The following is a 7,500-nucleotide window of genomic DNA, read 5'->3' on the forward strand; positions in this document are numbered from 1 at the left end:
AATCCTGGACGAGCCCAGTTTGTGGGAGTTCTCCGGGTCAATCCTTTAGTTGGTGCTTTAAAAAAAAAAAAAAAAAAAAAAAGGCTGTCCGGAGCGCTGAAGTTGCCGTGGCTCGTTGGTCTAGGGGTATGATTCTCGCTTAGGGTGCGAGAGGTCCCGGGTTCAAATCCCGGACGAGCCCAGTTGGTTGGAAGTTCTCCGAGATAATCCTTTAGTTGGTGCTTTAAAAAAAAAAATAATAAGACTGTCCGGAGTGTTGAAGTCGACGTGGCTCGTTGGTCTAGGGTTATGATTCTCGCTTAGGGTGCGAGTTGGTGGAAGTTCTCCGAGGTAATCCTTTAGTTGGTGCTTTAAAAAAAAAAAAAAAAGGCTGTCCGGAGCGCTAAAGTCGAAGTGGCTCGTTGGGCTAGGGGTATGATTCTCGCTTAGGGTGCGAGAGGTCCCGGGTTCAAATCCCGCACGAGCCCAGTTGGTGGGACTTCTCCGAGTTAATCCTTTAGTTGGTGCTTTAAAAAAAAAAAGAAAGACTGTCCGGAGCACTGAAAAAAAAAAAAAAAAAGGCTGTCCAGAGTTCTAAAGTCGGCGTGGCTCGTTGGTCTAGGGGTATGATTCTCGCTTTGGGTGCGAGAGGTCCCGTGTTCAAATCCCGGACGAGCCCAGTTGGTGGAAGTTCTCCGAGTTAATCCTTTAGTTGGTGCTTTAAAACAAAAAAAAAAAAAAGGCTGTCCGGAGCGCTGAAGTCGACGTGGCTCGTTGGTCTAGGGGTATGATTCTCGCTTAGGGTGCGAGAGGTCCCGGGTTCAAATCCCAGACGAGCCCAGTTGGTGGGAGTTCTCCGAGTTAATCCTTTAGTTGGTGCTTTAAAAAAAAAAAAAAAAAAAAAGGCTCTCCGGAGCGCTAAAGTCGACGTGATTCTCGCTTAGGGTGCGAGAGGTCCCGGGTTCAAATCCTGGACGAGCCCAGTTTGTGGGAGTTCTCCGGGTCAATCCTTTAGTTGGTGCTTTAAAAAAAAAAAAAAAAAAGACTGTCCGGAGCACTGAAGTCGATGTGGCTCGTTGGTCTAGGGGTATGATTCTCGCTTAGGGTGCGAGAGTTCCCGGGTTCAAATCCCGGACGAGCCCAGTTGGTGGAAGTTCTCCGAGGTAATCCTTTAGTTGGTGCTTTAAAAAAAAAAAAAAAAAAAAACACTGTCCGGAGCGCTGAAGTCGACGTGGCTCGTTGGTCTAGGGGTATGATTCTCGCTTAGGGTGCGAGAGGTCCCGGGTTCAAATCCCGGACGAGCCCAGTTTGTGGGAGTTGTCCGGGTGAATCCTTTAGTTGGTGCTTTTAAAAAAAAAAAAAAGACTGTCCGGAGCACTGAAGTCGACGTGGCTCGTTGGTCTAGGGGTATGATTCTCGCTTTGGGTGCGAGAGGTCCCGGGTTCAAATCCCGGACAGGCCCAGTTGGTGGGAGTTCTCCGAGTTAATCCTTTAGTTGGTGCTTTAAAAAAAAAAAAAGGCTGTCCGGAGCGCTAAAGGCTGCGTCGCTCGTTGGTCTAGGGGTATGATTCTCGCTTTGGGTGCGAGAGGTCCCTGGTTCAAATCCCGGAAGAGCCCAGTTGGTGGGAGTTCTCTGAGTTAATCCTTTAGTTGGTGCTTTAAAAAAAAAAAAAGGCTGTCCAGAGTTCTGAAGTCGACGTGGCTTGTTGGTCTAGGGGTATGATTCTCGCTTTGGGTGCGAGAGGTCCCGGGTTCAAATCCCGGACGAGCCCAGTTGGTGGGAGTTCTCCGAGTTAATCCTTTAGTTGGTGCTTTAAAAAAAAAAAAAAAAAAAAAGGCTCTCCGGAGCGCTAAAGTCGACGTGATTCTCGCTTAGGGTGCGAGAGGTCCCGGGTTCAAATCCTGGACGAGCCCAGTTTGTGGGAGTTCTCCGGGTCAATCCTTTAGTTGGTGCTTTTAAAAAAAAAAAAAAGACTGTCCGGAGCACTGAAAAAAAAAAAAAAAAGGCTGTCCAGATTTCTAAAGTCGGCGTGGCTCGTTGGTCTAGGGGTATGATTCTCGCTTTGGGTGCGAGAGGTCCCGGGTTCAAATCCCGGACGAGCCCAGTTGGTGGAAGTTCTCCTAGTTAATCCTTTAGTTGGTGCTTTAAAAAAAAAAAAAAAAAAAGGCTCTCCGGAGCGCTAAAGTCGACGTGATTCTCGCTTAGATTGCGAGAGGTCCCGGGTTCAAATCCTGGACGAGCCCAGTTTGTGGGAGTTCTCCGGGTCAATCCTTTAGTTGGTGCTTTAAAAAAAAAAAAAAAAAAGACTGTCCGGAGCACTGAAGTCGATGTGGCTCGTTGGTCTAGGGGTATGATTCTCGCTTAGGGTGCGAGAGGTCCAGGGTTCAAATCCGGGACGAGCCCAGTTGGTGGAAGTTCTCCGAGGTAATCCTTTAGTTGGTGCTTTAAAAAAAAAAAAAAAAAACACTGTCCGGAGCGCTGAAGTCGACGTGGCTCGTTGGTCTAGGGGTATGATTCTCGCTTAGGGTGCGAGAGGTCCCGGGTTCAAATCCCGGACGAGCCCAGTTTGTGGGAGTTCTCCGGGTGAATCCTTTAGTTGGTGCTTTTAAAAAAAAAAAAAGACTGTCCGGAGCACTGAAGTCGACGTGGCTCGTTGGTCTAGGGGTATGATTCTCGCTTTGGGTGCGAGAGGTCCCGGGTTCAAATCCCGGACAGGCCCAGTTGGTGGGAGTTCTCCGAGTTAATCCTTTAGTTGGTGCTTTAAAAAAAAAAAAGGCTGTCCGGAGCGCTAAAGGCTGCGTCGCTCGTTGGTCTAGGGGTATGATTCTCGCTTTGGGTGCGAGAGGTCCCGGGTTCAAATCCCGGAAGAGCCCAGTTGGTGGGAGTTCTCTGAGTTAATCCTTTAGTTGGTGCTTTAAAAAAAAAAAAAAGGCTGTCCAGAGTTCTGAAGTCGACGTGGCTCGTTGGTCTAGGGGTATGATTCTCGCTTTGGGTGCGAGAGGTCCCGGGTTCAAATCCCGGACGAGCCCAGTTGGTGGAAGTTCTCCGAGTTAAACCTTTAGTTGGTGCTTTAAAAAAAAAAAAAAAAAAAAAAGGCTGTCCGGAGCGCTGAAGTCGACGTGGTTCGTTGGTCTAGGGGTATGATTCTCGCTTAGGGTGCGAGAGGTCCCGGGTTCAAATCCAGGACGAGCCCAGTTGGTGGGAGTTCTCCGAGTTAATCCTTTAGTTGGTGCTTTAAAAAAAAAAAAAAAAAAAAAGGCTGTCCGGAGCGCTAAAGTCGAAGTGATTCTCGCTTAGGGTGCGAGAGGTCCTGGGTTCAAATCCCGGACGAGCCCAGTTTGTGGGAGTTCTCCGGTTCAATCCTTTAGTTGGTGCTTTAAAAAAAAAAAAAAAAAAAAAGACTGTCCGGAGCACTGAAGTCGACGTGGCTCGTTGGTCCAGGGGTATGATTCTCGCTTAGGGTGCGAGAGGTCCCGGGTTCAAATCGCGTACGAGCCCAGTTGGTTGAAGTTCTCCGAGGTAATCCTTTAGTTGGTGCTTTAAAAAAAAAAAAAAAAAAAAAAAAACACTGTCCGGAGCGCTGAAGTCTACGTGGCTCGTTGGTCTAGGGGTATGATTCTCGCTTAGGGTGCGAGAGGTCCCAGGTTCAAATCCCGGACGAGCCCAGTTGGTGGAAGTTCTCAGAGTTAATCCTTTAGTTGGTGCTTTAAAAAAAAAAAAAAGGCTGTCCGGAGCGCTGAAGTCGACGTGATTCTCGCTTAGGGTGCGAGAGGTCCCGGGTTCAAATCCCGGACGAGCCCAGTTTGTGGGAGTTCTCCGGGTCAATCCTTTAGTTGGTGCTTCAAAAAAAAAAAGAAAACACTGTCCGGAGCGCTGAAGTCGACGTGGCTCGTTGGTCTAGGGGTATAATTCTCGCTTATGGTGCGAGAGGTTCAGGGTTCAAATCCCGGACGAGCCCAGTTGGTGGGAGTTCTCTGAGTTAATCCTTTAGTTGGTGCTTTTAAAAAAAAAAAGGCTGTCCAGAGTTCTGAAGTCGACGTGGCTCGTTGTTCTAGGGGTATGATTCTCGCTTTGGGTGCGAGAGGTCCCGGGTTCAAATCCCGGACGAGCCCAGTTGGTGGGAGTTCTCCGAGTTAATCCTTTAGTTGGTGCTTTAAAAAAAAAAAAAAAAAACACTGTCCGGAGCGCTGAAGTCGACGTGGCTCGTTGGTCTAGGGGTATGATTCTCGCTTAGGGTGCGAGAGGTCCCGGGTTCAAATCCCGGACGAGCCCAGTTGGTTGGAGTTCTCCGAGTTGCTCTTTTAGTTGGTGCTTTAACAAAAAAAAAATAAAAGGCTGTCCGGAGCGCTAAAGTCGACGTGGCTCGTTGGGCTAGGGGTATGATTCTCGCTTAGGGTGCGAGAGGTCCCGGGTTCAAATCCCGGACGAGCCCAGTTGGTGGGAGTTCTCCGAGTTAATCCTTTAGTTGGTGCTTTAAAAAAAAAAAAAAAAAAAAAAAAAAAGACTGTCCGGAGCACTGAAAAAAAAAAAAAAAAGGCTGTCCAGAGTTCTAAAGTCAGCGTGGCTCGTTGGTCTAGGGGTATGATTCGCGCTTTGGATGCGAGAGGTCCCGGGTTCAAATCCCGGACGAGCCCAGTTGGTGGGAGTTCTCCTGGTTAATCCTTTAGTTGGTGCTTTAAAAAAAAAAAAAAAAAAAGGCTCTCCGGAGCGCTAAAGTCGACGTGATTCTCGCTTAGGATGCGAGAGGTCCTGGGTTCAAATCCTGGACGAGCCCAGTTTGTGGAAGTTCTCCGGGTCAATCCTTTAGTTGGTGCTTTAAAAAAAAAAAAAAAAAAAGACTGTCCGGAGCACTGAAGTCGATGTGGCTCGTTGGTCTAGGGGTATGATTCTCGCTTAGGGTGCGAGAGGTCCCGGGTTCAAATCCCGGACGAGCCCAGTTGGTGGAAGTTCTCCGAGGTAATCCTTTAGTTGGTGCTTTAAAAAAAAAAAAAAAAAACACTGTCGGGAGCGCTGAAGTTGACATGGCTCGTTGGTCTAGGGGTATGATTCTCGCTTAGGGTGCGAGAGGTCCCGGGTTCAAATCCCGGACGAGCCCAGTTTGTGGGAGTTCTCCGGGTGAATCTTTTAGTTGGTGCTTTTAAAAAAAAAAAAAAGACTGTCCGGAGCACTGAAGTCGACGTGGCTCGTTGGTCTAGGGGTATGATTCTCGCTTTGGGTGCGAGAGGTCCCGGGTTCAAATCCCGGACAGGCCCAGTTGGTTGGAGTTCTCCGAGTTAATCCTTTAGTTGGTGCTTTAAAAAAAAAAAAAAAAAAAAAAAAGGCTGTCCGGAGCGCTAAAGGCTGCGTCGCTCGTTGGTCTAGGGGTATGATTCTTGCTTTGGGTGCAAGAGGTCCCGGGTTCAAATCCCGGAAGAGCCCAGTTGGTGGGAGTTCTCTGAGTTAATCCTTTAGTTGGTGCTTTAAAAAAAAAAAAAAGGCTGTCCAGAGTTCTGAAGTCGACGTGGCTCGTTGGTCTAGGGGTATCATTCTCGCTTTGGGTGCGAGAGGTCCCGGGTTCAAATCCCGGACGAGCCCAGTTGGTGGAAGTTCTCCGAGTTAAACCTTTAGTTGGTGCTTTTAAAAAAAAAAAAAAAAAAGAAAAAGGCTGTCCGGAGCGCTGAAGTCGACGTGGTTCCTTGGTCTAGGGGTATGATTCTCGCTTAGGGTGCGAGAGGTCCCGGGTTCAAATCCAGGACGAGCCGAGTTGGTGGGAGTTCTCCGGGTCAATCCTTTAGTTGGTGCTTTAAAAAAAAAAAAAAAAAAAAAAGTCTGTCCGGAGCACTGAAGTTGTCGTGGCTCGTTGGTCTAGGGGTATGATTCTCGCTTTGGGTGCGAGAGGTCCCGGGTTCAAATCCCGGACGAACCCAGTTGGGGGGAGTTCTCTGGGTCAATCCTTTAGTTGGTGCTTTGAAAAAAAAAAAAAAAAAAGACTGTCCGGAGCACTGAAGTCGACGTGGCTCATTGGTCTAGGGGTACGATTTTCGCTTAGGGTGCGAGAGGTCCCGTGTTCAAATCCCGGAAGAGCCCAGTTGGTGGAAGTTCTCCGAGGTAATCCTTTAGTTGGTGCTTTAAAAAAAAAAAAAAAAAAAAGACTGTCCGGAGCGCTGAAGTCGACGTGGCTCGTTGGTCTAGGGGTATGATTCTCGCTTAGGGTGCGAGAGGTCCAGGGTTCAAATCCTGGACGAGCCCAGTTTGTGGGAGTTCTCCGGGTCAATCCTTTAGTTGGTGCTTTAAAAAAAAAAAAAAAAAAAAAAAGGCTGTCCGGAGCGCTGAAGTTGCCGTGGCTCGTTGGTCTAGGGGTATGATTCTCGCTTAGGGTGCGAGAGGTCCCGGGTTCAAATCCCGGACGAGCCCAGTTGGTTGGAAGTTCTCCGAGATAATCCTTTAGTTGGTGCTTTAAAAAAAAAAATAATAAGACTGTCCGGAGTGTTGAAGTCGACGTGGCTCGTTGGTCTAGGGTTATGATTCTCGCTTAGGGTGCGAGTTGGTGGAAGTTCTCCGAGGTAATCCTTTAGTTGGTGCTTTAAAAAAAAAAAAAAAAGGCTGTCCGGAGCGCTAAAGTCGAAGTGGCTCGTTGGGCTAGGGGTATGATTCTCGCTTAGGGTGCGAGAGGTCCCGGGTTCAAATCCCGCACGAGCCCAGTTGGTGGGAGTTCTCCGAGTTAATCCTTTAGTTGGTGCTTTAAAAAAAAAAAGAAAGACTGTCCGGAGCACTGAAAAAAAAAAAAAAAAAGGCTGTGCAGAGTTCTAAAGTCGGCGTGGCTCGTTGGTCTAGGGGTATGATTCTCGCTTTGGGTGCGAGAGGTCCCGTGTTCAAATCCCGGACGAGCCCAGTTGGTGGAAGTTCTCCGAGTTAATCCTTTAGTTGGTGCTTTAAAACAAAAAAAAAAAAAAGGCTGTCCGGAGCGCTGAAGTCGACGTGGCTCGTTGGTCTAGGGGTATGATTCTCGCTTAGGGTGCGAGAGGTCCCGGGTTCAAATCCCAGACGAGCCCTGTTGGTGGGAGTTCTCCGAGTTAATCCTTTAGTTGGTGCTTTAAAAAAAAAAAAAAAAAAAAAGGCTCTCCGGAGCGCTAAAGTCGACGTGATTCTCGCTTAGGGTGCGAGAGGTCCCGGGTTCAAATCCTGGACGAGCCCAGTTTGTGGGAGTTCTCCGGGTCAATCCTTTAGTTGGTGCTTTTAAAAAAAAAAAAAAAGACTGTCCGGAGCACTGAAAAAAAAAAAAAAAAGGCTGTCCAGAGTTCTAAAGTCGGCGTGGCTTGTTGGTCTAGGGGTATGATTCTCGCTTTGGGTGCGAGAGGTCCTGGGTTCAAATCCCGGACGAGCCCAGTTGGTGGAAGTTCTCCTAGTTAATCCTTTAGTTGGTGCTTTAAAAAAAAAAAAAAAAAAAAGGCTCTCCGGAGCGCTAAAGTCGACGTGATTCTCGCTTAGGATGCGAGAGGTCCCGGGTTCAAATCCTGGACGAGCCCAGTTTGTGGGAGTTC

General features: G+C 48.3%; 28 non-coding genes across 28 annotated transcripts in view; all 28 read left to right on the top strand.

Moving 5' to 3' along the window:
• The window catches only part of trnap-agg (transfer RNA proline (anticodon AGG)), a 72-nt gene extending 56 nt beyond the window's left edge, over positions 1 to 16 (top strand). The window contains exon 1 of the tRNA in view: positions 1 to 16. This exon is cut by the window's left edge and continues 56 nt beyond it. This is a non-coding gene — a tRNA (tRNA-Pro).
• A 93-nt stretch (positions 17 to 109) lies between these two features.
• trnap-agg (transfer RNA proline (anticodon AGG)) lies at positions 110 to 181 on the top strand. The gene has a single exon. It is a non-coding gene; the product is annotated as a tRNA-Pro (tRNA).
• Positions 182 to 586: 405 nt separating this feature from the next.
• On the top strand, positions 587 to 658 carry trnap-ugg (transfer RNA proline (anticodon UGG)). Its single transcript has one exon. It is a non-coding gene; the product is annotated as a tRNA-Pro (tRNA).
• Positions 659 to 747: 89 nt separating this feature from the next.
• Positions 748 to 819, top strand: trnap-agg (transfer RNA proline (anticodon AGG)). The gene has a single exon. It is a non-coding gene; the product is annotated as a tRNA-Pro (tRNA).
• Positions 820 to 1,049: 230 nt separating this feature from the next.
• On the top strand, positions 1,050 to 1,121 carry trnap-agg (transfer RNA proline (anticodon AGG)). Its single transcript has one exon. It is a non-coding gene; the product is annotated as a tRNA-Pro (tRNA).
• Positions 1,122 to 1,212: 91 nt separating this feature from the next.
• Positions 1,213 to 1,284, top strand: trnap-agg (transfer RNA proline (anticodon AGG)). The gene has a single exon. It is a non-coding gene; the product is annotated as a tRNA-Pro (tRNA).
• An 85-nt stretch (positions 1,285 to 1,369) lies between these two features.
• trnap-ugg (transfer RNA proline (anticodon UGG)) lies at positions 1,370 to 1,441 on the top strand. The gene has a single exon. It is a non-coding gene; the product is annotated as a tRNA-Pro (tRNA).
• Positions 1,442 to 1,679: 238 nt separating this feature from the next.
• On the top strand, positions 1,680 to 1,751 carry trnap-ugg (transfer RNA proline (anticodon UGG)). The gene has a single exon. It is a non-coding gene; the product is annotated as a tRNA-Pro (tRNA).
• A 260-nt stretch (positions 1,752 to 2,011) lies between these two features.
• trnap-ugg (transfer RNA proline (anticodon UGG)) lies at positions 2,012 to 2,083 on the top strand. The gene has a single exon. It is a non-coding gene; the product is annotated as a tRNA-Pro (tRNA).
• A 388-nt stretch (positions 2,084 to 2,471) lies between these two features.
• On the top strand, positions 2,472 to 2,543 carry trnap-agg (transfer RNA proline (anticodon AGG)). Its single transcript has one exon. It is a non-coding gene; the product is annotated as a tRNA-Pro (tRNA).
• An 84-nt stretch (positions 2,544 to 2,627) lies between these two features.
• Positions 2,628 to 2,699, top strand: trnap-ugg (transfer RNA proline (anticodon UGG)). The gene has a single exon. It is a non-coding gene; the product is annotated as a tRNA-Pro (tRNA).
• A 238-nt stretch (positions 2,700 to 2,937) lies between these two features.
• On the top strand, positions 2,938 to 3,009 carry trnap-ugg (transfer RNA proline (anticodon UGG)). Its single transcript has one exon. It is a non-coding gene; the product is annotated as a tRNA-Pro (tRNA).
• Positions 3,010 to 3,573: 564 nt separating this feature from the next.
• On the top strand, positions 3,574 to 3,645 carry trnap-agg (transfer RNA proline (anticodon AGG)). Its single transcript has one exon. It is a non-coding gene; the product is annotated as a tRNA-Pro (tRNA).
• Positions 3,646 to 3,866: 221 nt separating this feature from the next.
• On the top strand, positions 3,867 to 3,938 carry trnah-aug (transfer RNA histidin (anticodon AUG)). Its single transcript has one exon. It is a non-coding gene; the product is annotated as a tRNA-His (tRNA).
• An 82-nt stretch (positions 3,939 to 4,020) lies between these two features.
• Positions 4,021 to 4,092, top strand: trnap-ugg (transfer RNA proline (anticodon UGG)). Its single transcript has one exon. It is a non-coding gene; the product is annotated as a tRNA-Pro (tRNA).
• An 88-nt stretch (positions 4,093 to 4,180) lies between these two features.
• Positions 4,181 to 4,252, top strand: trnap-agg (transfer RNA proline (anticodon AGG)). Its single transcript has one exon. It is a non-coding gene; the product is annotated as a tRNA-Pro (tRNA).
• An 88-nt stretch (positions 4,253 to 4,340) lies between these two features.
• trnap-agg (transfer RNA proline (anticodon AGG)) lies at positions 4,341 to 4,412 on the top strand. Its single transcript has one exon. It is a non-coding gene; the product is annotated as a tRNA-Pro (tRNA).
• Positions 4,413 to 4,542: 130 nt separating this feature from the next.
• trnap-ugg (transfer RNA proline (anticodon UGG)) lies at positions 4,543 to 4,614 on the top strand. The gene has a single exon. It is a non-coding gene; the product is annotated as a tRNA-Pro (tRNA).
• Positions 4,615 to 4,843: 229 nt separating this feature from the next.
• trnap-agg (transfer RNA proline (anticodon AGG)) lies at positions 4,844 to 4,915 on the top strand. Its single transcript has one exon. It is a non-coding gene; the product is annotated as a tRNA-Pro (tRNA).
• An 88-nt stretch (positions 4,916 to 5,003) lies between these two features.
• Positions 5,004 to 5,075, top strand: trnap-agg (transfer RNA proline (anticodon AGG)). The gene has a single exon. It is a non-coding gene; the product is annotated as a tRNA-Pro (tRNA).
• An 85-nt stretch (positions 5,076 to 5,160) lies between these two features.
• Positions 5,161 to 5,232, top strand: trnap-ugg (transfer RNA proline (anticodon UGG)). Its single transcript has one exon. It is a non-coding gene; the product is annotated as a tRNA-Pro (tRNA).
• Positions 5,233 to 5,482: 250 nt separating this feature from the next.
• trnap-ugg (transfer RNA proline (anticodon UGG)) lies at positions 5,483 to 5,554 on the top strand. Its single transcript has one exon. It is a non-coding gene; the product is annotated as a tRNA-Pro (tRNA).
• A 259-nt stretch (positions 5,555 to 5,813) lies between these two features.
• Positions 5,814 to 5,885, top strand: trnap-ugg (transfer RNA proline (anticodon UGG)). The gene has a single exon. It is a non-coding gene; the product is annotated as a tRNA-Pro (tRNA).
• A 251-nt stretch (positions 5,886 to 6,136) lies between these two features.
• Positions 6,137 to 6,208, top strand: trnap-agg (transfer RNA proline (anticodon AGG)). The gene has a single exon. It is a non-coding gene; the product is annotated as a tRNA-Pro (tRNA).
• A 93-nt stretch (positions 6,209 to 6,301) lies between these two features.
• Positions 6,302 to 6,373, top strand: trnap-agg (transfer RNA proline (anticodon AGG)). Its single transcript has one exon. It is a non-coding gene; the product is annotated as a tRNA-Pro (tRNA).
• Positions 6,374 to 6,778: 405 nt separating this feature from the next.
• trnap-ugg (transfer RNA proline (anticodon UGG)) lies at positions 6,779 to 6,850 on the top strand. The gene has a single exon. It is a non-coding gene; the product is annotated as a tRNA-Pro (tRNA).
• Positions 6,851 to 6,939: 89 nt separating this feature from the next.
• trnap-agg (transfer RNA proline (anticodon AGG)) lies at positions 6,940 to 7,011 on the top strand. The gene has a single exon. It is a non-coding gene; the product is annotated as a tRNA-Pro (tRNA).
• A 261-nt stretch (positions 7,012 to 7,272) lies between these two features.
• On the top strand, positions 7,273 to 7,344 carry trnap-ugg (transfer RNA proline (anticodon UGG)). Its single transcript has one exon. It is a non-coding gene; the product is annotated as a tRNA-Pro (tRNA).
• Positions 7,345 to 7,500: the final 156 nt, after the last annotated feature.

The sequence above is a fragment of the Astyanax mexicanus genome, chromosome 3 (genome assembly GCF_023375975.1).
Source record: "Astyanax mexicanus isolate ESR-SI-001 chromosome 3, AstMex3_surface, whole genome shotgun sequence".
NCBI lineage: Eukaryota > Metazoa > Chordata > Actinopteri > Characiformes > Acestrorhamphidae > Astyanax > Astyanax mexicanus.